Raw genomic sequence first — 27,962 nt, 5'->3', positions numbered from 1 at the left:
TTATAAGCCCAACTCAGGGAAATCCAGATTTAATTTGCATCACTGATTTAAACTGTAATACTAGAAAAACATTGGGATTTTGTGTTTAATTGCTGTACTAGGTCCAGTTAACATATTTCACTTGTTTTAGCAACACACTTACAAAATCTTCCTCATTTGTAGCAATAGTCAAATACAATGATATAGAAATGTTTGTGAATAAGAGTGCTGAGTTCAGATCACTATGATTCTGATAGTGCAAACTCTTTATGGCACAGACTGTGGCTTCCTATGTTTTTGTATAGCACCCAGAGCAGGGCCTTGATTCTGATTGGGGTGTGTGGGTATTTCTGTAATACACACAAGTAAATAAAAATAAAATCAAGTGGGCAATATTATTAGTTATTCATGGGTATTTGTACAACTGCTGGGTATTCATCAAAATGTTTTAAATCTTGAACCTGATTAACTTAATCATAAATTAATACCAGAAGTGTGTTATTTGTTGTACACTATCCTCCTGTTCCAGTCATCCATTCAGAGAGCAAAAACAATACCGTGTGACTTCGCTGAGCCACCAAGCCACATGAGTTAGTAGCAGTTTTCTAACTACTATGGACTGAAAACAATTCACCCAGACTATTCAATAAATACTTATGAGTAATGAATACATTTGAGGACAATCAGGATTGATTCACTAATGATTCACTAACAAAACAAGGGACTCAATTTGTAATTAATAATTATTCATAGCAAATAGTTTGACCAGCTCTATTTATTTGCATGCATACACAGTTAAAACATTTCTTTATTAAAGATGATACAAAAATTAACACAATTTAGTTTATTCGATTTGATATATTTCTAATGGGACCTCTCTACCTGATCTTGATAAAATTCTTATATTGCCACTATCCCTGAATGAAAAAAGGTTAAGACCAACTGGGAGCAGGACACTGGTAAAGAAATATACATAGAAAACTGTAATCAGTGGAGTCTCATGGGTTTCCAGTAGTTGAGGATCTGGGCACCAAAGTGGTTAAAATCTTGGGACCTGAGTCACTGCTCTGTTACACCAGTTATTGTGCTGGCATGATGCCACTGAATCAGCATACACCTGATAGAGTGGAGTGGCAAATCAAGCCTATATTTTTATTTTTTCCCAACTCCAGAAATACAGGCCATTTAGCAAGTTGCAGGAATCCGAGTGGCAACAAAAAGGGTGCAGAGAGGCACAGGGATCCTGAGAGAGATTAAAAATAAGTCTCACGCCTTTGCTTTGTAAACTGTGCTTTTGCCTGAGTCTGTTTTTCTCCTGCTTTTGACAGCACTGATTTTCTTTTGATTTGATTTACTGAGTGCTGTCGTTTTTCTGCTCTTTACTTTCACAATCACACATTCAAACCTGATAAAGTTCAAGACCCCAAATGCTTCTGCTCTCCTAGATTTACAGGGTCTCAGCCTCACTGCATCCCGAGCAGCAACAAGTCTGATTGAATCCTCATGGACTCTGCAAGGAGGAGTTAGCAGAGATAAACTCAAAGCCCTGAGAGAGTCTGAAAAGGTAGTTTCCATCCAAGCAATTAACATCCACATCAAGACAGTTATTCACAGATAAGATCTCACAGCTGAATCACCTCTTTTCTGAATCGCCTCAGAAAGCAACTGTTAACTTCCTCTCAGTGTTAGTGGTTTCATTTACATAGCTTTGTATTGTAGTTAAGTAGTACATATGTTTGTGTACATGCAAACATATGTATTATAGGTAGATTCCTACATGAATACAGTAAAGTCCATTTAATTCATTCAATCAGTGTCAATTTTTATCCTTTTAATTTAATCAAGCTACAAGCACCAAACAGTTTGTAATACAAATAGTTTCCATCCTTTATATTGATCTCTTCTGGCAGGTGTTATTATACTGCCCTATCACTAGTAATAATGAATTGCCTTTTTATTAATAAGGAACACCAGCATTTTGAATAATAAGAAAAGAGCCTATGGAAGGCCTTGAAGATAAAAGATGGTTATAATTAACAGCGTATTATTCTAATGTTACTAACATGTTAAGAGCTGTCATATGCAATTGAATATCTGGGATAATAATTATTTCAATTAAAATGATATAGACTAGACTGAAATAGAAGACACTGCTATATTCAGATTTATCAGATTATGTTGAATTTTTATCTTTAAGCACTTCTTATTCTGGCAAAACTCCCATTAACCTTAATAGGCATTATGCCAGCATCTAAATATCAGGATCTAACCTATAAATAGCAAGGGAGATGGAAATAACTTTAACATATATTATTTTTAGTATTGTTAGAATAAATAGATTTATGCAACGCTTTTCTCTGCACTAGGTTTTTAAACAAACAGATGGGTAAGCCAGACCTCAGGCAGATACGTCCAAGGACAATTATTTCCAGAAAGAATGATGGTGACAAACCAGCCAATTGTACATATGCTGTGAATACAAGAAACCAGGAGTTTTGCAGATATTTTAAAATAATAATCAAGAAACTATATGCTAGTCTAATTTCAGAAAATTGCCTCTATACTCCATGAATATCCAAGGATGACATCTCGTACATATTTTTCTTACTGATTTAATAAATTAAATATTAATTTAACTAAATTAAACTCAGGTTAAAACTACATTTCGTTAATCCTTTCATGTAGCCACATACATACTGGTTTAACAAAGTTAATCTTGCACTGGTATATTTAGTTAGATTGGTATAACAACTCTGTAGATCAGCCCTTGAGGAGAAGTAATGGATCTATGCTAATGTAACTCCACTGACTTCAATGGAATCAGTCCTGACTTACACCTATATGAGTGAGAAGAATTAGGCCCTCCGACTATAATGGAAAATACCTATAAGAATGATAAGTCTTGATAGTGAAGCAGTTGTGACGTTAGTAGTGAGAAGAAGTCATTATCTCCCAGGTCCAGATCCACACAGGTACTTAGACTCCTAAATGCCAGACTTAGGTGCCTAAGGGCTTGTCTACACTTACTGGAGGATCTACGCTGTGGCAATGGATGCATCAGTGGTCAATTTAGCGGGTCTAGTGAAGACCTGATCTAGACCTCCACCTGATCGAGAAGAGTCACGTAGTGTGGACTCCGCGGTAAGTAGATTTAAGCTACGTCAATTTGAGTTACACTACTCACATAAGTCAAATTGCATAGCTTAGATCAACTTTTCCTTTTAATGTAGACAAGACTGAGGTTCAGGTCCCTAAGTCCAAGTTTTAGATTCCACTGTGATCCATAAAACTCCTACCTAACCCTGTAGTGACCTAAACTCTCCCAGAGCCTAAGTTTTCAGGTTAGATGTTCCCTAAGCTTCTGACTCTGGGCACATGCACTGCTGCCTCAATCTAGGCATCTGGGGGAACACAGGTGGGTAAATGTCTATCTGGAGGGGAGAGGGATGCTGATTTGGTAGGTGTGCTCAGAGGCCACTTACGAGATTAGGTCCCATTCCTGGCTAGCAGAGGGTGCCCACTTTATTGCTTTTAGCCCAGTGGTTAGAGCACTCAGCTGAGATATGGGAGCCCCAGGTTCAATTCCCTGCTCTGCTTGAGGGGAGGAAAAAGATTTCTGGAGGGGTCACACACACCTTTGAGAAGAGTGCTCTAACCATGGAGCAGTGGTTCCCAAACTGGGGTTCGTGAACCCCTGGGGATTCACGAAATGTTACAGGGGGTTCTCAGGAAAAAACTCCCTAATGGCGGACAGAGCTGTCCCCAGGGACCCCAGGCAGCACAGGGCCAGCTGCCCAAAGCCTTTGAATGTCCAAGAGCTAAGAAGATCAAAGCAAGTATTTCTATCACACTGAGGAGATTTAAACATCAAGATTCCTTATAAGAAATGGAAAGGGAGGTGGATATTTTTTGCTGTTTTTAAAATTAAATAGGCGGCTAGCATTGTTTTTAAAATTATTATGAAGAACAAGTTTAAGCTTTGTTGTAACGTGCGTTGTTTGCCTGGACTGCTCAGGACCTGAATGCTTGTGTAGGAGGAACTCTTTGAGTGGTCTTCTTAAATACCTTCATGCTGTTTCACATATGATACTCCTTGATGAAACATAGGAGCCTTGTTTTATAACAGGCTTATTCAAAGTGATACAAGCTACGAAAGTGAGATCTTGGAAGAGTGTTGCCATTTTCATAATGTAATACAAATTCTGTAATGATAAATAATAATTAATAGTGTGTAATAAGCATGTCATAAAAACATTTTATATTTCCAAGATCACTGCTTTTATAATTTATACTCAGGTAAAGGAGAAAATCCCTGGAAATATTCATTTTTAGGAGGGGGTTCGCGAGACTTGACATTTTATTGAAAGGGGTTCACAAGTTGTTAAAGTTTGGGAACCACTGCCATGGAGCTATGGGATAATCTGTTGTGGGGCTCCTTCAGTCTCTCTGCTGAAGCTGTTCCACTTTGGATAAGTACTCAAAGAATCACTGGACCACAGGGAGAGAGCACGAAAAGGAATGACTGTAGCGTGGTGGTGAGGGCATCCACATTGGCGACCCAGTGTCCAGTCCCCCTGCTCCAATGACTCTTTCATTATTTACACATCGAACAGCTTCCACAAGCGCGATTGAGGGAGCTGCACATCATCTCATAGCTCAGTGGTCAGAGCACTCTCCTGAGAAGTGTGGGAGGCCCTTCTTCATAATCCTTTCTCCCCATCAGGCAGAGAGGGGAATTAGACCTGGGTCTCCCACATCCTAGGCAAGCACTCTAACTAGCATTAGGCTAAAAGTTAGAAGGTGGGCTCTGCTTCCTACTCCTCCTGCTGTTTGTGAAATGAGGCAGGCACACTACTCATTCTCACAAGAAACAATTTAGGGTCTTAAGCTGCCTGACTCCAGGAAAGGGGCTATCAGTTATAGAACACAAGCAGAGAGAGGCACCACCCAGCAACCTGGACTTAGGTGCCCATCTCCAAGAGAGGGCTGGGACTTAGAACACATCTTTCTCATCATTTCCATTTGACTGGCTTAGGAAACTCACCGCCCAGTGTGCTGGCTTCTACGGATGGGATTCTAAGGTATCTCTTTCCCCATTCATCATATAGGGAACCTAAGCGCCTAACTCAGGCTTCATGGATAGCAGCATTGTTCCTGTGATTTTCTAGGCAGCTAAAAGTTAGGTGTTGCAATGCTCAGCATCACAGCACCTAAGACTCTTTGTGAGTCTGGGCCTGAGTACATTAGGAACTGAAAATTCAGCTGTACTCAGCTTGGTCTGATGGTGCTCTCAAGCAGAAAACCTGAAATCCTAGCAATAATACAGCAGATGTATCCATGGTGCATCCTCAGTCAGAACACTGAGTCTTAACACTGAATCCAGCCAACTTCCCTGATTGGACATTTTCCTTTCTGACGTACAGTGCCGCACCAAGGATGAGACTGAACAGGGAAGAAAGGAAAATCTGCAGTTATATTCTCTCTCTATGTATGTGTCTAAAGAGAGTATACATGATTGTGCGATGTAGGTTTTATTGTCAGGCCTTTCCAATGGCTGTATTCTCACAAGGGATGAAGTACAGTAAATGATGCCAGTTATCTCAACAACAGAGGCGGATTAAGGTTTCCTGGGGCCCTGGGCCAGAGAAAGTGAGAGGCCCCACCCCAGCCCTTCCGTCTGTGATCCTGCCCTCATTCTGCCCCTTCCACCTGCGGTCCTGCCCACAGCCCCTCCCCTTTCTGCCCCTTCCCTGGGGCCCTGCCCCTGTTCCACCCAGGGTCTCCCGCATTCCACCCCACACACACAACCCATTTGCTCCTTTCTGCTCCCCCCCTCCCAAGACTGGGGAAGCTCTGTCCCCGCACCATGGCCCCAAGGCCGCAGCAGAGAGTGAGAGCTCCTCCAGTTCCAGAGCTGCAGTGGGGGTTCAGGTGCTGGGGCTTCTCCCGCCACTCCCAGAGCTTCTACAGGGGACTAGGGTCGGGGTGCCGGGGCTTCTCCCACCCTGGCCACCCAGTGCTTCTGCTGGAGAGTAGGGCTGGGTGCAAGGACTTCCCCTGCCATCCCGTGGCTTCTGCCAGGGATGGGGTGGGGGGGGGGCTTCCCCCACCCCACAACTTTTGCCTGGGATGGCATTGGGGGTCACTGGGAGAGCTTCCTCTGCCCCACTCACTGGGCAGCGGAAGCCAGGGCCCCCCCCAGTTGACTGGGGCCCCGGGCCCCATGGGCCCAGTGCCTAATCCGCCACTGCTCAACAAGGGTCAATAAAAGCTTTATGCTGTATCCCACCTGCCACACACACACACACACACACCAACTGTCAGATATTCTGCTCTTCTTCATCTTTGCCTTATCTTGTCAATTGGTGTCAGCAGCCCTTGTTCTTCAAATCCAAGTGTTCTGGTCAAGCACATCTTCCAAGCTGAAGCAAACCTTCTTCATAGCCTCTTGTAACATCTCAAACCACTCCCTGTACTCTTTGGCCAACCTATTCTGCATCTCATCATCTCACATGATCCAGCCATCTCAGTCAATGCTCCCTCAGCTTTTCCATGATGGAAGCCACCTGCATCATGGCTCATACAATTTTATTGCATAGCCTAACAGCTCTCATCTCACCCAGCGTCCACCTGAGCATTCTCACTTTGGTGGTGTCAAGTAATTGTTCGCTCTTTCTCCAAGGTGAGCATTCTAACCTGTACATCGTAGCTGGCCTAATCATGGGCATATACACTTTTCTATTTAGTTTCCTTGGCATATTCTTATAGCAGAGAATTCCCATCAACTCCCTTCATTTGCACCCAGTGCACTTCATGCAGCTCCTAACATCCACATTCCCATCATAGTTCATTGTTGAACTCAGGTATCTGAATTGTTGCACAGACTTTAACTCTATGCTGTCTAGTTTTACTGGCATCTCATTATCCCCCTCTATGAAGCACTATATGTATTCCATCGTTTGTAGACTGTTTTGTAAACCGTTTTCTTGCAGCCCTCCAATGTTCTAGATCCCTTTCCAGTTTGTATTTATCTGTGCAGCACAATATCATGTCAGCAGTGAAAAGCATGCTTCTATGGAGCCTCTCCCTTAATCGCTTGTGTCCAAGTGCCCATTACAATCACTAATAGGAATAAGTTTTAACTGATCCTTGGCATAGACCAGTGGTTCTCAACCTGTTTATCATTGTGGGCCACATATGCAGTGCACAATGTGTTACATGGGCTGCAGGTTGAAAACCACACTGCCCCCCAAAAAAACGCCCAAAGTCCTCTATGCCCAGTGCCCCCACCAAGAGTGGGGCCAGGAACAGAGCCCTGGGCACAGGCCAGACAGCAGGCAGCCGGACCACAGGACCCCGGTGTGCAGGGACGGGCAGAAGGCGGACCTGGACCTTGCAGTGTGGGGCAGGGCAGCAGCGGGATCCAGACTCCTCTGTGCGGGGCTGGGCAGCCAGGACCTGAGTGCTGCAGCACATGGATGGGCAGCCAGGCCCCCAGTACCAGGCCAAAAGTGGAGCTCCCGGTGCGGGCCAGCAGCCAGGACCCAAGAAGGCAGTCCAGGAGTGAAGCCCCACTTAAAACCTGGGGCTGCTGCAGCACCCTGGCAAACCACTAGTTTCCTGTGCCCCTCACCATCCAGAGCCCACCCCCCACAAACCTATCCACAGACCCACTCTCCTGCCCCCTGCGGTACTCACCAGCCCCCTGCTGGTGGGAGCGCTAGTGCAGGCTGCAAGACGCTGTCTCCCCCTCAGCCAGTCCTGCCCCCTGCCAGAGCACAGTGGCACATTTTGAATTTTTTTTAGCACACAGCTGCAGCCCAGCTGTGTGCTAATTGGGCCGCATGCAGCCCACAGGCTGCGGGTTGAGAACCTCTGGTCTAGACCTACCTTCACAATGAATGACTCACTGTAGCTGCAGTAGTTTCTCACTACTGTTGTGATACCCTCTTGCATGTCTGATTGCCAGAGATGCATGTTCAGACTGATTGCACAATCATAAGTACCACCATATTATTTCTCTAGAAACTTTGTCATAAGCCGTCTCTAAATCCACAAACAATAATGCAGTTCCTTGTGTTTTCCCCTATACTTCTTCTGCAATATTTAGGCTGCAAACACTGCATTATTTGTTGGCCTCCCAGTCAGAAACCAGAACTAGTTGTCACTTAGTTTATGCTCTGGTTCCCCAGTCTTATCCTGATAATTCTTTCAGGTATTACCACCCTGAAATAATATCAAATATCCTATTTTTACCCCATATTAAATGGAAAACTGAATGCAGAAGGGTTGTCTTAGAGGGTAGAAAAAATATATAATTAGGACATTTAAAAACCCTCTAAATATTATATAAAAAATAATTTCCCTTCATAAAGATGCCATTTTAAAGTCAAGTGTCCTGAGATTTTCTAGGGCTACTAGCCAGTGGTTGCATGTAAACTAGAAATGTTCTTTGCTAATGGTAAAAATCTCCTATTTGTAATCCTGAGATATCAAGTTTTTAGCTAGTTCAGGAGTGAATATTGGGCCTCAGAACAATGTAGTTTTAGGTGAGTGAAATTCCACATTTGGGTGAGAAAGGAGAAAACATTTGTCTGGCAGGTAGATTTTTTTTTTTTGTAAGCGATGGATGTTTGCAGCTCACAACTTTGGATTGCTGGTAGCCAGGACAGAGGTGGATCAGTGGGCAGCATGCAGGTAAAGTGGTCAAGGTGCATTATTGGCGTTTCGCAGGTAAATTCTCCAAACATCCTTTCTGTACTGAGCATTTTCCATTTGAGGATGCTGGGGCTGATCTGGACTTTCCCTGAAATTGCTCCTCCCAGCAGCCACATGTCACTGTGCTGCCACACACAGGAACTGAGGGCAGGGAAATGGTCTCTCCTGTGCTCCCAATGCTCCTCCTGCTGGTGGTGCCCAGACAGCAAGGAGGAAACAACCTGACATGAATGTATAGGGTTGAGGAGCTAGTCCAATGTCTGTTGGGGTGTGGGCCTGGGATGGGGATCTTAGACTGGATTGGGATGAGGACAGGATGGAGGGGTCAAGGACAGAAGAGGTCAGGATTGGGGAGACGGGTGGAGACAGGGGCAGGAGGATCTGTAACCACTAATGTACAACTCCCCCCAGAATCTGGAATAGAGCCCAGGATTTTTGAGTCTCAACATTCCTCTGCTGTCAGCAAATAGTTGTGAAACCCACTGTCAAAGTGTGTGCCTCATCTCCTTCAAGAGGCTCGCTCATGTTGAGGATGACAACCTACTACTGCTATCAGTTAGCTCAAGTGACAGAGGTCTGTCCTTCAGATTTAAAGTTTCTAACCCTGTTGAACTATTTGGGAGTCCATATGATTCTACATGATGGAATTTCTGTTTTTTCAGTTTGCTTTTTTTAAAAACTAGGGAACTGAAGAATGAGGCAGGAGTCCTGTGCAAATGATAGTATGTGATCATGTAATTAAAGAGTGTACCATAAAGCACATACACAAGGGGGCTAAATTAAGGTTTCATGGACAACTTTAATTCTGACATTTCCTAACTTTTGAGTGGTTAATTTTGCAGTCTTAATGTTCTTTTAAAGAAGTTTTTGTATGTAACATATACACAAAATAGTGTGTGTGTGTGTGTAAGTAAGTGATCATAATAAGATAATTCCATTCCCCGGATACTTGATGTGGGTCAGTGGGAATAAGCATTGGCTTTTAAATGTGATTGTGGGTAAGTCTACATTGCAATTAGAAGACATCGGTGAATGGCCTGTCCCAGCAGACTTGGGCTTGGGCTAAGGGGCTGTTTAACTGTGGTGTAGATGTTCGGGCTTGGGCTGTAGCCCAAGCTGTGGGACCCTCCCACCTTGCAGATTGTTAGATCCCAGGTTCCAGCCTGAGCCCGAAGGTCGACACTGCAATTAAACAGCATCTTAGCCTGAGCTGCACAAGCCTGAATCAGCTGATACGGGCAGCTGCAGGTTTTTCACTGCAATGTAGACATATCCTCTGAGTCCAAAAAGGGAACTTCAGCTCTGTTCTGCTTTTCACTCTAATTGCCCTTAATATATTACTGTCACTCTCATAATTCTTGTCTATGGCCTATGCTAAGTTTTTAAACTGGAAAAATGTATTTGAAATCTTTACTTTTGATACCTTTCACAGAATTACTGAATGACTCTTCCTTTAGGAGATGTCTACACTGTATATAAACACCCACAGCTGGCCCACATCAGCTGACTTGAGCTCATGGGGATTGGGCTACTGATTGTAAAATTGCGGTGTAGGTGTTTGGGCTTGGGCTGGAGCCTGGCCTCTGGGGCCCTTCCCCCCTCAAGGGGTCCCAGAGCTTGGGGTCCAACCCAAGCCTGAACATCTACATGGCAGTTTTGCAGCTCCACAGGCCAAGCCCCATGTGCCCAAGTCAGCTGACACGGGCCAGCTGCGCATGTTTAATTGCAGTGTGGACGTACCCTAAGAGGAGTTTTCAAAACCAATTCATTTTTACCGTGCAGGAGTAATTGCTTTCAAAAAGCAGGAAAACATACTTTGTTTGCTGCTGTGAACGTCCTGGGTTTCCAAAAACTGACATATCATACGCAAGTGTTTACTGTAACAAAAAGCTGATGGTGAATAAGCAATTAGTCAGGAGCTGTGATTGCTGCACTAGAAGTTTTCTAAAAATGTCGGAAACAATGATTCAACAATAGCAAATCTTAGATGCTGTGTAAGATAAAATACATTGGGTGTGAATCTATAGAAGACAAAGAATCAGAATGTATAGAGCTAAATAATAATGGGCCAGAAATCTTGTTCACTTATACAAATCGGCCCATTGACTTCGTGGGACGACTCACCAAAGTGAGCAGCTTTGACTCTATAAAAGCTTAGCTCAACATTAAATAAGAGTATGTATGCTACACGAGCTGTCTTTAATTGGATTTAAGGGTTAATACATACAACTAGCTAAATCACAGGTAAAGTATAAAGAGGTCTTCATACATTAGTACTTAAGGTAGAATTATCTTACTGCTAAAAGGAAATTATTGCAGACAGCAACATATCCCCTTTTGATCATGTAACATTAATTATGGTTCCCAGTATTTTAAAATCCGAATGCTACAATCTTACTGTACAATGGACTAAGTTATTATAAGTTCTGTGCTATTTGGAAAACAAAATACTACCGTGTGTGGTACACGACGCTCTAACAACTGGGTATCAAATTCCAGTGGGAGTTTTGCTGCAGAAAGGGCTGCAAGATTTGACCTAATTATGGTAATTGAAATGCTGTGATAAAATACCTTAGCCTTTGCTTTATAACATCAGTGTCAGACTCAGATTCACGAAAACATTACAAGTCAAGCAAGTTGGTAGTTATATAGTTACATCGTAGAAAAAATGTGAAAGATGTGTTTCTGGAAACGTGTTAATAATTAAAAATACACTTCCATCTAAATGCCCAATATCTACAGTACTTAGAAACAGCAATGGCTTAATTACTTCTGTTGATTTCAGTTATTCATTTGTGGTTCATCAAGCTGTAAAATAGTATAATTTATTGACTGCAATATAAACTGGATTCGTGCCCATATTATTCAATAAAAACAATACGCTGCAAAAACAATACAGAGACGAGGTCAATTGCCTGGAGTTCATGAGACAGTTATATCATCTATGAAACTGAATCAATATATCCTAGCTGCTGTTCATTTAAAGACAGCTCAATTACTTGCTTGGAACTCATAGTGGATTCACAAAGGTACTCAGGCACTGAAAACCCAGAGTTAGGCTCCACTGCAATTCACAAAACTCCCACCAAGCCCCGTAGGCACCTAAACTCACTTGGTGCCTACATCGTCAGGGTAAAAGTTTCCTAGGGATCTAAGTTCCTGCCTCCAGGTCTGAACACTGCTGCTTCATTTAGGTGTCCTTTTTCCTTCCTGATCCCTGGAGCGATAGACAACCTGGGGCAAGAGAACACCTGTTCACCTGCAAGGTCATATCTGGTAGGTGTGGTCAGATCGTGTCCCATTGAAAATGGTCACCTTTATAACTTTCACCTCAGTGGTGAGCGCATTCGCCTGGCATGTGGGAGACCAAGTTTCAGTCCCCCCGCCCTCCCGCTGAAGGAGAGGGTGGATTTGAACAGGGGTCTCCTACCTTTCAGGAGCATGCACTAACCATATGGGATATTCAGATTTGGGGCTCCCTCAGTCTCTGCTGTGGCAACTGTTCCACTGTGGATAAATAATTAAGAGTCATTAGAGCAAGGGAGCTGGACTCTGGGTCTCCCACATGGATGTCCTAACCACCAGCTACACAGTCATTCTCATACTTGCTCTCTTGCTGGCCCAATGACTACTTAATTATTATTAATAATTATCTATAATTAAAGAGTCATTGGACCAGAGATTTTTCTAGGCACTTAAGTCCTTTTGTGAATCTAGCCCCTAAGGTCTGGTCTATACTACCCGCCTGAATCGGCGGGTAGAAATCGACCTCTCGGGGATCGATTTATCGTGTCCCGTCGGGACGCGACAATCGATCCCCGAATCGGCGCTCTAACTCCACCAGCGGAGGTGGTAGTAAGCGCCGCCGACAAAAAGCGGCAGAAGTCGATTTTGCCGCCGTCCTCACAACGGGGTAAGTCGGCTGTAATACGTCGAATTCAGCTACGCTATTCACGTAGCTGAATTTGCGTATCTTAAATCGACTCCCCGCTGTAGTGTAGATGTACCCTAAGTGTTAGTTGGAGTCTTATGGCTATGTATATTAAAATATTCAGTGTGATCCTACAGATGAAATAGGAGACTGAAAGTAGTATTCCTTGGTTCTAACCTCAGCTCATTCATTTACGGGCTGTGACATGTTGGGCAAGTTACTTAACCATTCTGTGCCTTAGTTTACATGTCTATAAAATGGAAATAACAGCTTCCTCAGTCTCAGAAGGGCATTTAGCAGCTTAATTAATCTATTAAAAATGCTTTGAGAATCTTGGAAAAAATATGCAACAGAAGATTTTATTAATTACCTATTATATTATTATTAATATTACCATAATTCTGAAAAATACCAGCACTTCCAATGCTACATTGATAATCCTTAGGGTACAGTGTCTCCTTGTACTTATCAAACAGAGCAATATTTGTATGTGTATGCCTGCATGTTACGTTTGAACAGAGGTGAAATGTTAAGGTATTTCAGCTGTAGCACTAATTTTTAGTCAGAGCTTTGAATGCACTCTACAGATTCTCATCGTGTAGCACATAGAATCAGAGAGGTGGCCAAGACCAGAATGAAAACAAATTGAATTATTTTCATACTGCCAAATCATATCTGTACTGCTGCCAGCAACCTTCTGAACTGTTTTCAAAATGTTCTTTGAACATTAGCTGTTGTCTAAAGAATGTAAAAATATTTTCTTTGTCTGGAATCTAATAAAATTTAACGTAATAAAGTCTTGTGTTGCATTTGTTATGATCTTTTTATTTTATTTATTTTTGACTTTTTATCGTTTGATATTATTTACATTTTGTATTTAAATATATTTTGACTGGTGGCATCTAACTTACCATGTAGTAAAACTAGTAGTAACAGATGACCAACAATCTGTGTTCAGAGAGTGATTAGGCAAATGTTCCTTTATGAATCTGGACAAACAAATGGCTGCTACACCTTTATTGTGAATGATACTTGTTCTTATATGGTGCCTTTAAAAAAAGAGACAGACACAGCAAGGCCTAATAGACTATGCACAAGACTGGGAGCCAGGAACTCCTGAGTTCTAATCTTGGCCCAGCCATGATTTATTATATAAATGTAAACCTTGTCTGCACTGAGTATTTTTACATCAGTGCAAACTCCTAGCATAGATGTTCTGCACTGATGTAAAAATGTTTCAAATCAAAGTAAGTCACCCAAGAACAAGTCACTTTTTCCTTAGTCAAGTCACTAAGGCCCTGTCTATACTAGGATTTAAAAGGTGCATTGTTAGCATATATTAACCAACACATTCTAAATGTGTAAGGCAACACATATTGTAACAAATGGCAAAATATCTGAGTTAAAGTCTACACTCCTTCCTAGGCTTTAACTTGACCAGTTTAGCACATGGTAAAGGGAGTGTTGTTTGCATGTGGTAGACTATGCCTTTAAATTCTAATCTAGGGCCCAATCCAAAATGCATTGAAGTCAATGGAAAATGGCCATTGATGTCAATGAGCTTTGAATCACTCCCTGAATCTCTCAAGATAGCTCATGTCATACATAACCTTTGGTTTTTGAGACTATTACTTCTATCAGCCATTACCTTCCCAAGCCACCTTGCTGTAGAATAGTATCCCAGAACATGTGAATCTCCCTGATGCATATATCCTGCAGCTTTGCCGGGCAAAAGACTTTGGTGCTAAACCCCTCACCTGCAACCCTGTGTTTTAGCCACACTATTATATTTCTTTTCTGCTCTGGGGAGAGAGGTTCCAGTCTCAACTGGGGTTTCTAGGCTCCAATGTAATGCAAATAAATAATAAATACAATAATAAAATAATAATGTCAGTAGTTTTATTTTCCTCTGTTCTAACTGAGTGCCTCCCGGGCATTCAAACATCTCTTCATGACATGACCAATATCTAACAGGTTGGGCAGGGATTTACCCATGAAACTCATGGGGCCTGTATCTTTCACTACTCTGGGGACCTTAACCCCTTTCAAATTCTCAGCTCTTCTCTAAACTTCTTTCCATACTCGAGTGAGGACAGACAGAAAGTCTCTCATTGTTTTCTTGATTTAAATTGTTGAGCTTCATTTCTGCCTACTTGTCTTTCAAAGAACTTCTGTCAGTAGTCTAACTCATAGCTTTCCTGGCCCTATTCACCAGAGAAGAGACAGAATACAGTGCTGTGGATGGCATATAGGGAGTCTACAGTTCTTTCTACAGCCAGTTAGGATCACTGATGAAAACAAGAGGGTGCACATTTTGAGATCTGCAATATTGAGGTTGAAATCCATTGTTTCAAAGTAATGTATTTTTTCCTCTCCTAATTTGCCTAATTCCCCTAAAGCATATCTCCATCAGGTTGGTGGTTTCCACACAGATGACTCACACTATTTGTAAAAAGCAGCTGCCATACACAGCCAAAATTATAGGAAAAATACAGGAGCAGACAAGTGATTAATCCATTTTCAGGCATGTCGGCCTCTGACCTGATTCGTGTACAAATTCCCATCCCAATCAAGGGACCATATAGTAGCCTAAATACAAAAGACAAAATTCCATCCTTGGATGAATATACAGCTCCCATTCAATCGTTTCTGCATATTGAGTTTGGTCCAGAAGGGAGTCACTGTGGGCCAGAGCCTAGGGTATGGCTGATGTGCATGGGGAGTAAATTGAGAGAAGCAAAGCTAGGTTCGGGCTCACATTTGTGCTCCCCTATTCCTGGTGCTACTTGGTGAATTGCTGTAGTGTAGGTAGGATGGTAGAACTGATGGAAGTTCAGAGCAGGGTTGGATGGCACAGTGGTAAATAGACCGGAGCAGTGTCTACACCGCATCTTTCATCATTACCACCCCATATTGAGCTGACTTGGTGGATACTGGTGGTGAAGCAAAGGTCTCATTTTTGCCAGCATAGATGGAGAGATTTAAGCCTAGTTCTACAAAGCCTTTAAGCGCACAGTTAATTTGAAATATGAGCTTAAGTCCCACTGAAAGGAAGTCAACTTTAAGTCATATCCAGCTCTGAAACTTTATGGTGCCTGTGACACGGTTAAGGTGGGCCCCGTGCCGTACGGGGCGAGTGCGCCTGCCTTTCTCTGGGAATAGGGGCTGGCACACGAGCCTTACGTGCCTATCTCCCTCTGCTCAAGTCTGCATGTCTGGGTTTAGCTATGGGTTAGAGTGGCCCAATGGCCAAAGTCTATGCAAAATGCCCCGCTCATTCAGGGTAGTACAGCCTAGTGGCCGGAGTCTATGAAACTTGCCCCTACTGTCAGTGTGGCCCAATGGCCAGAGTCTATGGGGTCACAGACCAGAGGGGGGCCCGGGTCCACCCAACTCCACCTGGCCCCAACCCAGGGCCCTAGTAGCGGTGATACGACCAGCTACCAGCTCAGTGGGGAGTCCCATCAAAATATGCTGAGCTTACCTGGGAGATACCACTCCGACACCATCCCTGGGTCACTACTTACTGTAGTCTCGGTCATCGTAGTCCAGGAGGCATTGGGATCTCTTAGTTCCCCAGCACTGGCCGCTCCCTGGGGCTCCAGGGGCTGCTGGGGTCTGAGGCTGTGGTCCACATCTCTGCTCCCCTCTGGCACAGGCTGGAGACCGTCCTCATCAGGAGGTCCTGGCACACATCCTTCCCCACCAGCATCTCCTCTAGACTGAGCTGGGTTGCTTTATACTGGTACAGCTGGAGCATGCCCAGTAGGGAGGTGGGGGCGTGGCTTCCTCAGCCCACAATGTGGCGTTAACCCCTTCTCGTCCGGTGCGGGGTGAGCGCGCCCTGTCATAGTGCCCCTTTAAACCACACAAAACTGCGGGCATAAAGGAGCCCTGAAAGTGCTGTACCAGGCAAAGGGAGGATTCCTCTAGCATACCGGACTTTTAGTTTCCAGTCAGCACTGCTAACCGGACACTCAGGTCCCGTTTTCTACTGGAGTTTCCAGTCTAAAAGTGGATACCTGGCAATAAGGCTGCCAGAAAAGCCTGGGGGGAAGAGGGAGAGGTGCGGGAGGGGCAAGCAATCATTTTTAAAAGTGAGAGGGCTAAGCTTTAAAAGGGGGGGCAAGTGGTGGGTGGGCTAGGGAGTGGAGAGGAGCTAGTGGGCAGGGCCATGTCTGCTGTACTGCCCAGCTAGGTTGGAGACTGTGGGGATCAGCTGACACTGTATCCCCAGCCCAGGTGACATGACAGCCAGTGGTGGATTTAGAGTTAATGGGGCCCCCAGGCCCTGTGCTCAGCTTCATTTTTGGGGCTCCTCCTTGGGACCCAGCCAAGAAAAAGACCATTCTCTCTTATCTCCTCCGTCCCCACTTTTCATTCTTTTTTTCTTCATCCTCCTCCTATAAGTAATAGCAAGTAAATGAAAATAAAGTGAGGTACCTTGATTGTTCTTGTAGTCTAACTTATTTTTCCACAGACCACTTAAAAATCATGGAGGGTCTCGATGGACCATTTAATGATCTTTCCAAATATTATTAAAAAAACATTGGGGTCTGGCCAGGAGCTAGGGTGAGGGAGGGGGCTCAGGGTTGGGGCAGGAGGTTGGGGTGTAGAGCACTTACCTGGGGCAGCTCCTGTTTGGTGCTCAGGATGGGGGTGAGGATGTGGGGTGGTGCAAGAGTCAGGGCAGGGGGCTGGGGAGGCGTGAGGGGGTGCAGGAGTCAGGGCTGGGTGTGTGTGAGGGGGTGCAGGGGTCAGAGCAGGGGGCTGGGGGCGTGAGGGGGAATGCAGTGGTCAGAGCAGGGGGCTGCGGGTGTGTGAGGGGGGAGCAGGACTCAGGGTGGGCAGAGGGCTGGGGTGTGGGCTGGGGTCATAGGAGTGCTCACGGCAGGGGGCTGAAGGGTGTATGCCCAGTGATGAGCTGCCAAAATCTTAGCAACCAGTTCCCTATAAAAAGTTTTGATTTAAGGGATGTGCCACAGTATGCATTTTTTGTACCAATAGGGTTACCATATGTCCGTATTTTCCCGGGAGGAATTTTTAAATTCAGCAATTTAAGAACCAAAAAGCCTGACATGTCCGGGAAAATATGGATGTATGTTAACCCTACCGAAATTTTTTTTTTAAAAAGATGGACCTGAACTAGAAATGAGCTCCGTTTCACATGTGTGGGTCCTCGCCACTCCCTGGGAGTGTGCTAGGGTGACCAGATATCCCGATTTTATAGGGACAGTCCCGATTTTTAGGTCTTTTTCTTATATAGGCTCCTATTACACCACACCCCCGTCCCGATTTTTCACACTTGCTGACTGGTCACCCTAGAGTGTGCACATGTATGGGTCCCAGCCACTCCCTGCCCCCTCATTGAAGCAGGTGTGCAGGGTTACTGCCCTGGGAACTGCAGGGCACCAGTGCACGTGGGGCCGGCTGCAGACAGGGGCGTGGGGCAGGGCTAGCTGCAGGCAAGGGGGTACGGGGATGGCTGCGGGCAGGGCAGGGGGTGCGGAGCAGGCTGAAGACAGGAGGGTGCGGGGTTGGCTGGAAGCAAGGGGGTGCAGGGTTGGCTGGAGATGGGGAGTGTGGGGCTGGCTGGAGGCAGGGCAGGGGCTGACTGGAGGTAGGGGCTGGCTGCAGGCAGGGCAGGGAGGTGCGGGGCTGGCTGGAGACAGGGGATGTGGGGCTGGCTGGCTTCGAGTAGGGCTGCAGGGGGGTGCAGCAGGGGTTGGCAGGGCTGGAGACAGAGGAGTGTGGGGCTGGCTGGCTTCAGGCGGGGGGTGCGGCAGGGGTTGGCTAGAGACAGGGCAGGGGGTGCGGCAGGGACTGGCTGTGGGCAGGGGTTGGGGGCTGGCTGGAGACAGGGGCTGGCTGCGGGCAGGGTGGCGGGTACTCATGTAGAGAGCGTCTCGGAGCAGCCTGAGCAGCAGGATGCAGCCCAGGCCCAGCAGAGCAGCCGAGGACCCACCAAGCAGCAGTGGGAGCCCCAGAGCCAGGGGTCGGGGGAGCAGCAGCAGCAACAGGGCCCGTGCCCACATGGCTCCCACAGCACAGCGCCCCCGGTGGCCAGATGAGGAATTACATCACTTCCCAGAGCCCATCAAAGCCGCAGCGCCCCCTCGCAGGGAAACAGGTTAACAACCGGTTCTAACACGGCTTCAAAATTTAACAACCGGTTCGCATGTACTGGTGCGAACCGGCTCCAGCTCACCACTGGGTATGCCCCAATTCCAGCCCCTTCCCCAAGGCCCCGCCTCTTCTCCTCCTCTTCCCCAGAGCGGCGAGCGGCGCCATGGTAAATCCGTACTGGGGGTGGGGGCACACTGGGGGCAAAAGCAATGTCTCAGGTGCAAGGCCACACAGCACACAGTTCTGCGGAAAACCTGGGCAGCACTGGGCCCATGGAACAACCCAGGGAGGCTGCTGTAACTTAGATACCTGGGGCTGTCTTTAATATGATAGGAGCTGGTGCAACCCAGGATTAAGAGCCTGCAAATCTGGTTTAACCTCCTTGCCTCCTGGGCTGCACATTCTGTGTGGCACCTCTTAGAAATACAGCTCAGAATCTCTCCCTTCGTATTTAAAATATCCCAAGAGACTTTACAAAGAGCAGTGAGTTAGACGCTGGTGGTGCAGTAACTGCGTAGGTAAACATAGCAGCAGTTATGAACCCAGAAGTAACAGGTCTCTCTCTCTCTCTCTCTCTCACACACACACACACACACACAGCCATGGACATGCAATCCTGTTGTACAGAGAGCGAGAGAACATGCCCAAACCACTAGTGTTATCAGTATCTCTTCTTGCGAAGAGCCACACGGAATCTTTCGTTTCCACTTGGACAGCCAGCAGAGCTTTATTCTTCTGCCATTCATGTAGGGGCACACAGTGTGAATCTTGTGAAAACAGTTCCCGTACCTGAGCATTGTGTGACCCTCATAAAAACAGCTGCGGTTTTTAGAAGGAGTGTAGCAGTGTCAGCTCTTGTATCTGAAGACCCTCGACAGCAGAAAGTGAGTGTGTACCATTCTACAGCCAGGAGAAACCTCCTTGTAACAATGTCATGAGATTTCAGGGCGGACAAGGAGAACTATTCCAATATACACCTCCCCTCTAGTATGTGGCCAATTTGCTAAACTGGTTTCATTGATATGGGTTGCGCATGAGTCATGTACTACATTGGCAAATTCCTATGTAAGAGAATCAGATCATTTCTATGATACACAGTACAGACAGGAACAAGTGTGATAATATTAATAATGTCTTGCAGTAGCATTTCTAGAAACTGGTAGTAAACAATTTTTCCATGAGCACGGGACTCACCTACCCACTGAAGAAAATTTGTATTTAAAGCATGAATGATTATGTAATTTGGGTACATTTTAAAGATGCCTTTTTGTATTATTCCCAAAATACTAATATTAGCCTATAGGCAGATATCGGCCATCTATGCCACTGTACTAAGAGTTTCCTGGGGATTATTCCTTACGGTGGCCAGAAGAATGGAAAGAATCTGCACCAGGCCTGTCATAAATACACTGCTAGATGTCTTTGTCTACCTGCCCCCAAACTGTAAGCATTCCTATTGTATTCAACTTGGGGGGGACTGTGGGTAGGGGAGGCAAAGGTACGGTCAATGTGTGTATGTACAAATTCCAAATTGCTAGCTACACCCCTCATTAACAATAGCTAAATATACTGACAAGGGGTGCAGCACACTTTGCCTTTGCTGTACCCGGACAGCTGCCACTATTTCATGATGGAGGGAGTATCTCCGTGGGAATAGTTAAACTGTCCTCTGAGGTGGTATCTACCCTCCATGTCATTCCAGTGGACAGATCCTTGCCTGTGGTTTAAGGTGTTATCAACTTAAAGGGAAAGTCTGTGGATTTCTATGTTGATAAATTCACAATGAAGTGCCCTCTGTTCTTCCATCATACACAGTCCTACTAATAAGCTGACAAACTAGGAAATGTTAGCATTGAGAGCTACTCACTCTGGACTCTATGAATAGGATCGCCTATTCGCCATTGTTTTTCCATTACCCATGTGGAAAATAAAGACAGGTTGTAATAATATTATTGAAAGGCTTGAGCTGATGCCTAATTAATGCTCCTGAATGTTATGTCCTTTTTGTTAGATCTCTGGCACCATAACTGAGCAGAGCAATAGATGAAAGGACACAGGACACAATCCTGCTCTCATTTAAGTCAATGGGAGTTTTGCCAGTACTTGATTTTTAAATCTAGTACATCTGAAAGTTTCCTCAATTCAGTTCAACTCAGATTGTAACATTATCAGCACCAAAAAGGAAAATACAACTCTGAGCAGGTATCTTTCCCAAAGTACTCTAAAACAATGTCTACACACTGCCTAGAGTCAAAATCTTTTTACTTTCCTCGGGGTTTGGGCTTTATTAACAATTAGGCAACAAATTTTAGCTCAAACTTTCTCCCCAGGCTTAGCTGCTGGTAGGGTTCCTGCCTCAGAACTGTCTAGATCCTCTCTCACTACTGCCTCTTCTGTTTCCCTTTTAATTGGACAAAATAACAAACCACCCGCTTCATTGAGCCAGCAGAGCCACTTAACCCTTTCCCAGTAAGACCAATACCAACAAACAGGATAAGCGTTTCAGGCAAACACCACCAGCTTGTTACAACATAATAAAAGCTTTATAAAAATCAGGAGAAAAAACATTCCCTTCTGGGTGCTTTGTCTGTAGACAAGTCCTGTAGAGAGACCTGTCAGTTTTTTGCTGCATGAGCATGTTGCACAGTACCAAAAAATAACCTAATAGTCACAGTTAGAACCAGGTAAATACTGCAGCCAATCTATTCACAAATGTATGTTCAAATAAAGACTGCATATTAGCCTGGATTACATTCATATTCCCTTTTCACTAGTGTATGGTGAACGACCATTCATGGCAGATCAATTCAACAGAAAGTCAACAGAAAGTGAAAGTGTTATGAATGCTCATCTGATTAGGTATTCACACCTGCACATGCAGGAGCCTACTTGCAGAAGTATTTGCACCAGAAGGGATTGCATGGCCATCTTTAAAACTGCAGGTCTGGGAGTCAGCCAATCAAGAAGCAGAAACAATACCATGTGATTTAGGTGACTATTTACACCATGCAAACAGTAAGCAATCCATAGGCTGACTGATGTTCGCATAAACGCATTCACCTAGTAATTACAAACAGCAAACAAATGAGTAAATATCAAAGTCTCTTCACAGATAATTTGCAAACAAAAATAAGCATTAAATTAATCAAACTAACTGAAAATAGCTGGCCGACTCTAGTAGCAATTCTTTATAATTGTTTTGTCTCAGATAGCCATAACATTAAAAGGAGATTAAAAAAAACTACTAGAGATTAACAATTCAAACCTAAGAGTGACTATTGGGCAGTGCTAACTAGAGGCTTTATTCTAGAAATAAGGTCAGTTTTGGAAAATAGCAACTATGTCTTCTCTGTGGACCCAGTCAAGACTAATCAAAACACTCCTGGTAACACAGAGGAAATATCTCAACACTGTGATAAGGAAAGTAAGTGTAGCTCTTTAGTTTCTCAAATAGTTAACAATGATCCGATGGTACAATACTCAGCATAGGAATTAATAGTCAAGAGAAATTTAGCAGAAGAAAGTACACTTTCAGTTTTCTTTCCTACAATTAATTAGAAAATCCCATATCTGAAAGGAAACATTGTGGAAATGGGAGTTATTTGGATGTGTATTAGGCCATATGCTATCATTCTGCTCTATGAAGAATGCTTTATTAATGCTAATCTGATCCCTATGCTTTGACAGAAGTTACAGTTTCCTTCCTCTGCAATTCCTAAAGCTGAATTCTATTATGGGGATTTTTTTATGGGGGGACATTATTATTTCACTAAATTACTTCATCTTCTGGGAATAAACTTACCCTTGAACTAGGAAACTAAATGGCTTTTTTAAGGAAGCAAGTCTATTTGGAAATAGTGTATTGATGAATGCTATTTTTTTCTGCTTAATTCTGCTTTTTTTTTAATAAACACAATCTGGATGTAGTGGGAGGTGGCTCATTTCTGAAACCTTTTAAAACCAGGTTTCAGAGTAGCAGCCGTGTTAGTCTGTATCCGCAAAAAGAAGAACAGGAGTACTTGTGGCACCTTAGAGACTAACAAATTTATTAGAGCATAAGCTTTCGTGGACTACAGCATATGCATATGCATCCGAAGAAGTGGGCTGTAGTCCACGAAAGCTTATGCTCTAATAAATTTGTTAGTCTCTAAGGTGCCACAAGTACTCCTGTTCTTCTTTTAAAACCAATCTATTCTGACAGCTAGCACTGATGCAAGTGGAAACAGGTATTCTGAATTATATTCAGACACCACACGGAACCCCTTTCTTAAATTAAACACCCTACTTTAGGTGGCCTGGGAAACTGTATTAACATATCAATAGCATTCTGAAATTCAATACCATTCATATTAGAAGAGTTCTGAGATGGGGCCTCTTCTGCTCCCATTATAATCAACGGGGAAATTTCTTTTGACCTACATAGGACTGTGGTTGGGCCAATGGTTTTCCTGGCCATTGTAGACAGGGCCCTGTTAGTGTGATTTTATAGACTGGTTTATGGCATGGGTAGGCCTTGTAAACACTGCCTAGAGAAACTAGCTTCTCTGGTATGTCTACACAGCAATAAAACACCCACGGCTGGCCCTGTCAGCTGACTCAGACTCATGGGGCTATAAAATTGCAATGTGAACCCTTCTCCCTCACGGAATCACAGAGCTCAGGCTCCATCCCAAACCTGAATGTCTTGCACAGATGAGCTGATCTTCTGATAGAATCTGTGCAAGGCTCTCTAAAGTAAACTTTTCATCCTTTCTCTGAACTTTCCCTTGAAAATTACCTCTAATTCACTTGCTGAGACCCTTCACACAGAGATGGTTTCAAGTCTCCTGATTACCTCTACAAAAAACTTTTTAAGTAAGCTAAACTAACTATAAAGTGACTAAATGAAGCCTTCTACTTCTCCTTATTCCCTGCAGTGCTCCTATTTACACAATCTGGACCCCACTTCCCTGTTCTTATGAGTTTTGTGTGTGAATTCTAATAACTTAAGCTATTTTTACCAGCTCTAGTCCAACAAAAATGCATCTGGTAGGAAGTCATGGGAAGCAAAATTGTTATTTTCACCACAGTCCTTGGAATTGCAAAGGATGGATGAGCTACCATTATGGTTACCAGTCTTGCTATTTCTTGTTTTTCACTGTAGTTAGATTTGACTAAACAGCCAGTGGGCCCCCTTGATGATCGAGATACAAAAGGAGCACTTAAAGACGATAAAGTCATTGCGGAGAAACTAAATGGATTCTTTGCTTCAGTCTTCACGGCAGAGGATGTTAGGGAGATTCCCAAACCTGAGCTGGCTTTTGTAGGTGACAAATCTGAGGAACTGTCATGGATTGAAGTGTCACAAGAGGAGGTTTTGGAATTAATTGATAAACTTAACATTAACAAGTCACCAAGACCAGATGGCATTCACCCAAGAGTTCTGAAAGAACTCAAATGTGAAGTTGCGGAACTGTTAACTAAGGTTTGTAACCTGTCCTTTAAATCAGCTTCTGTACCCAATGACTGGAAGTTAGCTAATGTAACGGCAATATTTAAAAAGGGCTCTAGAGGTGATCCCGGCAATTACAGACCGGTAAGTCTAACGTCTATACCAGGCAAATTAGTCGAAACAATAGTTAAGAATAAAATTGTCCGACACATAGAAAAACATAAACTGTTGAGCAATAGTCAACATGGTTTCTGTAAAGGGAAATTGTGTCTTACTAATCTATTAGAATTCTTTGAAGGGGTCAACAAACATGTGGACAAGGGGGATCCAGTGTACTTAGATTTCCAGAAAGCCTTTGACAAGGTCCCTCACCAAAGGCTCTTATGTAAATTAAGCTGCCATGGGATAAAAGGGAAGGTCCTTTCATAGACTGAAAACTGGTTAAAAGACAGGGAACAAAGGGTAGGAATTAATGGTAAATTCTCAGAATGGAGAGGGGTAACTAGTGGTGTTCCCCAAGGGTCAGTCCTCGGACCGATCCTATTCAACTTATTCATAAATGATCTGGAGAAAGGGGTAAACAGTGAGATGGCAAAGTTTGCAGATGATACTAAACTGCTAAAGATAGTTAAGACCAAAGCAGACTATTTACTTATTCCCATAATACAAGAACTAGGGGTCATCAAATGAAATTAATAGGCAGCAGGTTTAAAACAAATAAAAGGAAGTTCTTCTTCACGCAGCACACAGTCAACTTGTGGAACTCCTTACCTGAGGAGGTTGTGAAGGCTAGGACTATAACAGAGTTTAAAAGAGAACTGGATAAATTCATGTTGGTTAAGTCCATTAATGGCTATTAGCCAGGACGGGTAAGGAATGGTGTTCCTAGCCTCTGTTTGTCAGAGGGTGGAGATGGATGGCAGGAGAGAGATCACTTGATCACTGCCTGTTAGGTTCACTCCCTCTGGGGCACCTGGCATTGGCCACTGTCGGTAGACAGGATACTGGGCTAGATGGACCTTTGGTCTGACCCAGTACGGCCTCTGACCCAGTACGGCCTTTCTTATGTTCTTATGTTGACTGAAAAAAATTTCATCAAAATATTTTTTCAATGGAAAATGTCTTTTTGAACAAAACAAAAATATTTGTGGTAATTTTTTTTAGGCACAATTTTCTGTTTTTTTTTTTTTCAACAAAAAGCTGGACACTGAACATTTTTGGTTTTAGGAAAAATTATTTGATTTTTGTTTTTAAAACCTGAATTTTACAGGAAACTGTAAAATTTCCCTCTAAACAGTTTTCAACCCCCCCCCCCTAATTTTTGGTTTTAGTCTTTTAATTGAAACAATACACACTTGTGAGAATTTTTTCAGTGAAAACTTTTTGATATGTCCCATGAAAAATAATTAGCATTTTTCAACCAGCTCTAATTGTAGTGACCAGTAGAGCAACATGGAGCTCCCAGTACAGGAAAGGGGACTGGTGAATGTGATCCCAGGTGGTGGAACATTGAATAACCTGAAGGCAATGAAAAAGAATATGTGGGAAGATCTTTTTCTGCACATAGGGAAAGAGATGAAAAGTGACCTGGACCAAATGTTCCTGTAGGAGGAAGAGGGAATCATTACAGGTGGACAAGTCACTTATGCAGAACTACTGCAGGAACAAGAGGGAAATGTGAGTATGAAGAGACGGTTCCAAAGAGAATATTTTAATGAGTAGCTAAGGGCTCAAGAAAAGATAACAGCACAGCTGTCTCAGGAAGCAGCCCCCGCACCTGTGCTCTACCACCTGCTCAGAATAACTTTACTCCCCTCCCTTCTGCCTCCCTTTCTTCCCTGCATTTCTGGAAGCCAAGTTGGCTGAGCTTCACATCCTCTTTTCTCCTTATCCCTCCCACATCCTGATGGGAATGTTTGGCCCAGTCACCTCTTCCCCATCTCCCTTATCCAGCTGTTTGGGCATGCTACAGGCAGTTGGCATGAAGAGGATTTACTTGATATATTGTACACACAGAGTCCAATTTGCATGAAGTATAGCCACCATTTTGATTACATGCCTATTAATGCTGCAACTGTTCTTTTCTCTTGACCATTTTTTGCAATATGTTTAATAGTTATTTGATCCGTTGGACACCAAATGGTTTTCTGGCTTGTTTTTTTTTAAATTAAAGTATAATATTGAAGAGCTATAAAGGTTTAACTTAATTTTAAGTAGCTGGACTCAAACTCAGAATTTCTGATTTTAATTCCCAGCTCTGTCCCAGGCATCCTGTGTAGACTTAAGTAAGTCACATCATGCTCTTTGCCTTAGTTTCTCTTCTGTGAAATGGGTATAATACTTCCTTTCTTCTTGTCTTTGTCTGTCTTGTCTATTTAAATTGTAAGGGCTATTTCTGTCCAGTACTTAGCATGAATGGGTCCCAATTTCAACTATAGCCTCTACATGCTACTGTATTGTAAATGATAAATAATAATCATAAACATCTATAGTTTCTTGATCTGTCTTTTTATAATTCAAGTATTAAATTGTTAGAAAAACAAAATTTCACTTTTTCATATAACTCCCATATCAAGTGGAACTCCACAAGTCTCCTCCAAACTTTACATTTGAATTATCCCCTCCACTAGAAGAATTTTAAGATTATGAATTCTCAGATTTGCTTTCTTCTTGTTTGCTTTTCCCAACGCTTTCATAGCACTCTGTGTAAGCATGTCAAATCAGGGGACAATACTATGCCATGATGGGTCAAATAATTAGCCAGCTCTGGGGAAGTCAATAAAACAGTGCACAAAGTCCAGGTTGGAAATGTCATTTTGGTCTTATTGTAGGATGATAAAGCAAACAGTTTAGAATTAAACAAATTCTCCTTTTCACAGGCTGGTAAGCAAAAAAATCTCTCTCTCTCCCTGTACATAGTGTTAATCAGGTCTCAGCTTTTGATGTTAAAGGTCAGAGCCAATGTGGTAAACACAATCCCACATCCACCCTGCCAAAGAGAAAACCTTCTCCCTCTCCCATTTCTATCCAGGTCATCTAATCCCGAGCCCAGAAGATTCCCAAATTGCTAGCTCAAGTTAATCTATGGTCTCATCTGGAGCCAGATACCATTCTGATGTTTGTGTATGGAGGGAGAGGGGAGGAAGTTCTATGTCTTGAATTTAAAATTTAGTAGCTCTATTTAGATCCCTTAGCTTCTCCTCCCTTCAGTGCCTAAGGAGAATTATGCACGCACACTGACTGGAGAAAAGACCTCCTCCCCCAAAGGAGCTTATGCTGTTTGATGTTAGTTACACAATATTAAACTGTGAACCTGCATCATTACTAACAAACTGGAAGCTAGAATGTCACTTTTAAGCATGGTCGGAGCCAATGGGAGCTGCACATGCTCTGAAAATTAGGCCACTTTTATTTGGTGGCTAAATATAGATTCAGGAGCCTAACTTTAGGCACAGAGCTTTGAAAATTTTGGCCTCGATGCCTGTAGGCCTCAGGGCATCTTAGATGGCCAAGAGTTTCAAAAGGGACTAGTGGTTTCTGGTACCTCAATTTTTAGGTACTCAACTTGAGGCAACTTTAGGTGTTCAACACTTTCTGAAAATGACGTTTCTTAAAGTTGTCTTAAGTCGAACACTGCAAAACTTGAGACACCCAAGATAGCTAGTCAATTTTGAAAATCTTGGCCAATGAGACTAAGCCTTACGTCATTCAAGTGAATGAGAGTTTTGCTATTAACTTCAGTGGCAGCAGGCTTGGGATCTGTACTTTCGCATTTTT

General features: G+C 43.5%; 1 long non-coding RNA gene across 3 annotated transcripts in view; it reads left to right on the top strand.

The window, feature by feature from the left end:
- The window catches only part of LOC117873405, a 75,050-nt gene that overhangs the window by 10,513 nt on the left and 36,575 nt on the right, over positions 1 to 27,962 (top strand). For 2 of the 3 annotated variants that reach the window (XR_004644715.1, XR_004644717.1), the window contains exons 2-3: positions 20,051 to 20,197; positions 25,753 to 25,862. This is a non-coding gene — a long non-coding RNA (uncharacterized LOC117873405). The remainder of the gene's footprint in view (positions 1 to 20,050; positions 20,198 to 25,752; positions 25,863 to 27,962) is intronic. The other variant, XR_004644716.1, reaches the window with a different exon arrangement.

This window comes from Trachemys scripta, chromosome 2 (genome assembly GCF_013100865.1).
Source record: "Trachemys scripta elegans isolate TJP31775 chromosome 2, CAS_Tse_1.0, whole genome shotgun sequence".
Lineage (NCBI taxonomy): Eukaryota > Metazoa > Chordata > Testudines > Emydidae > Trachemys > Trachemys scripta.
This window is presented reverse-complemented; position numbering and strand designations above follow the sequence as displayed.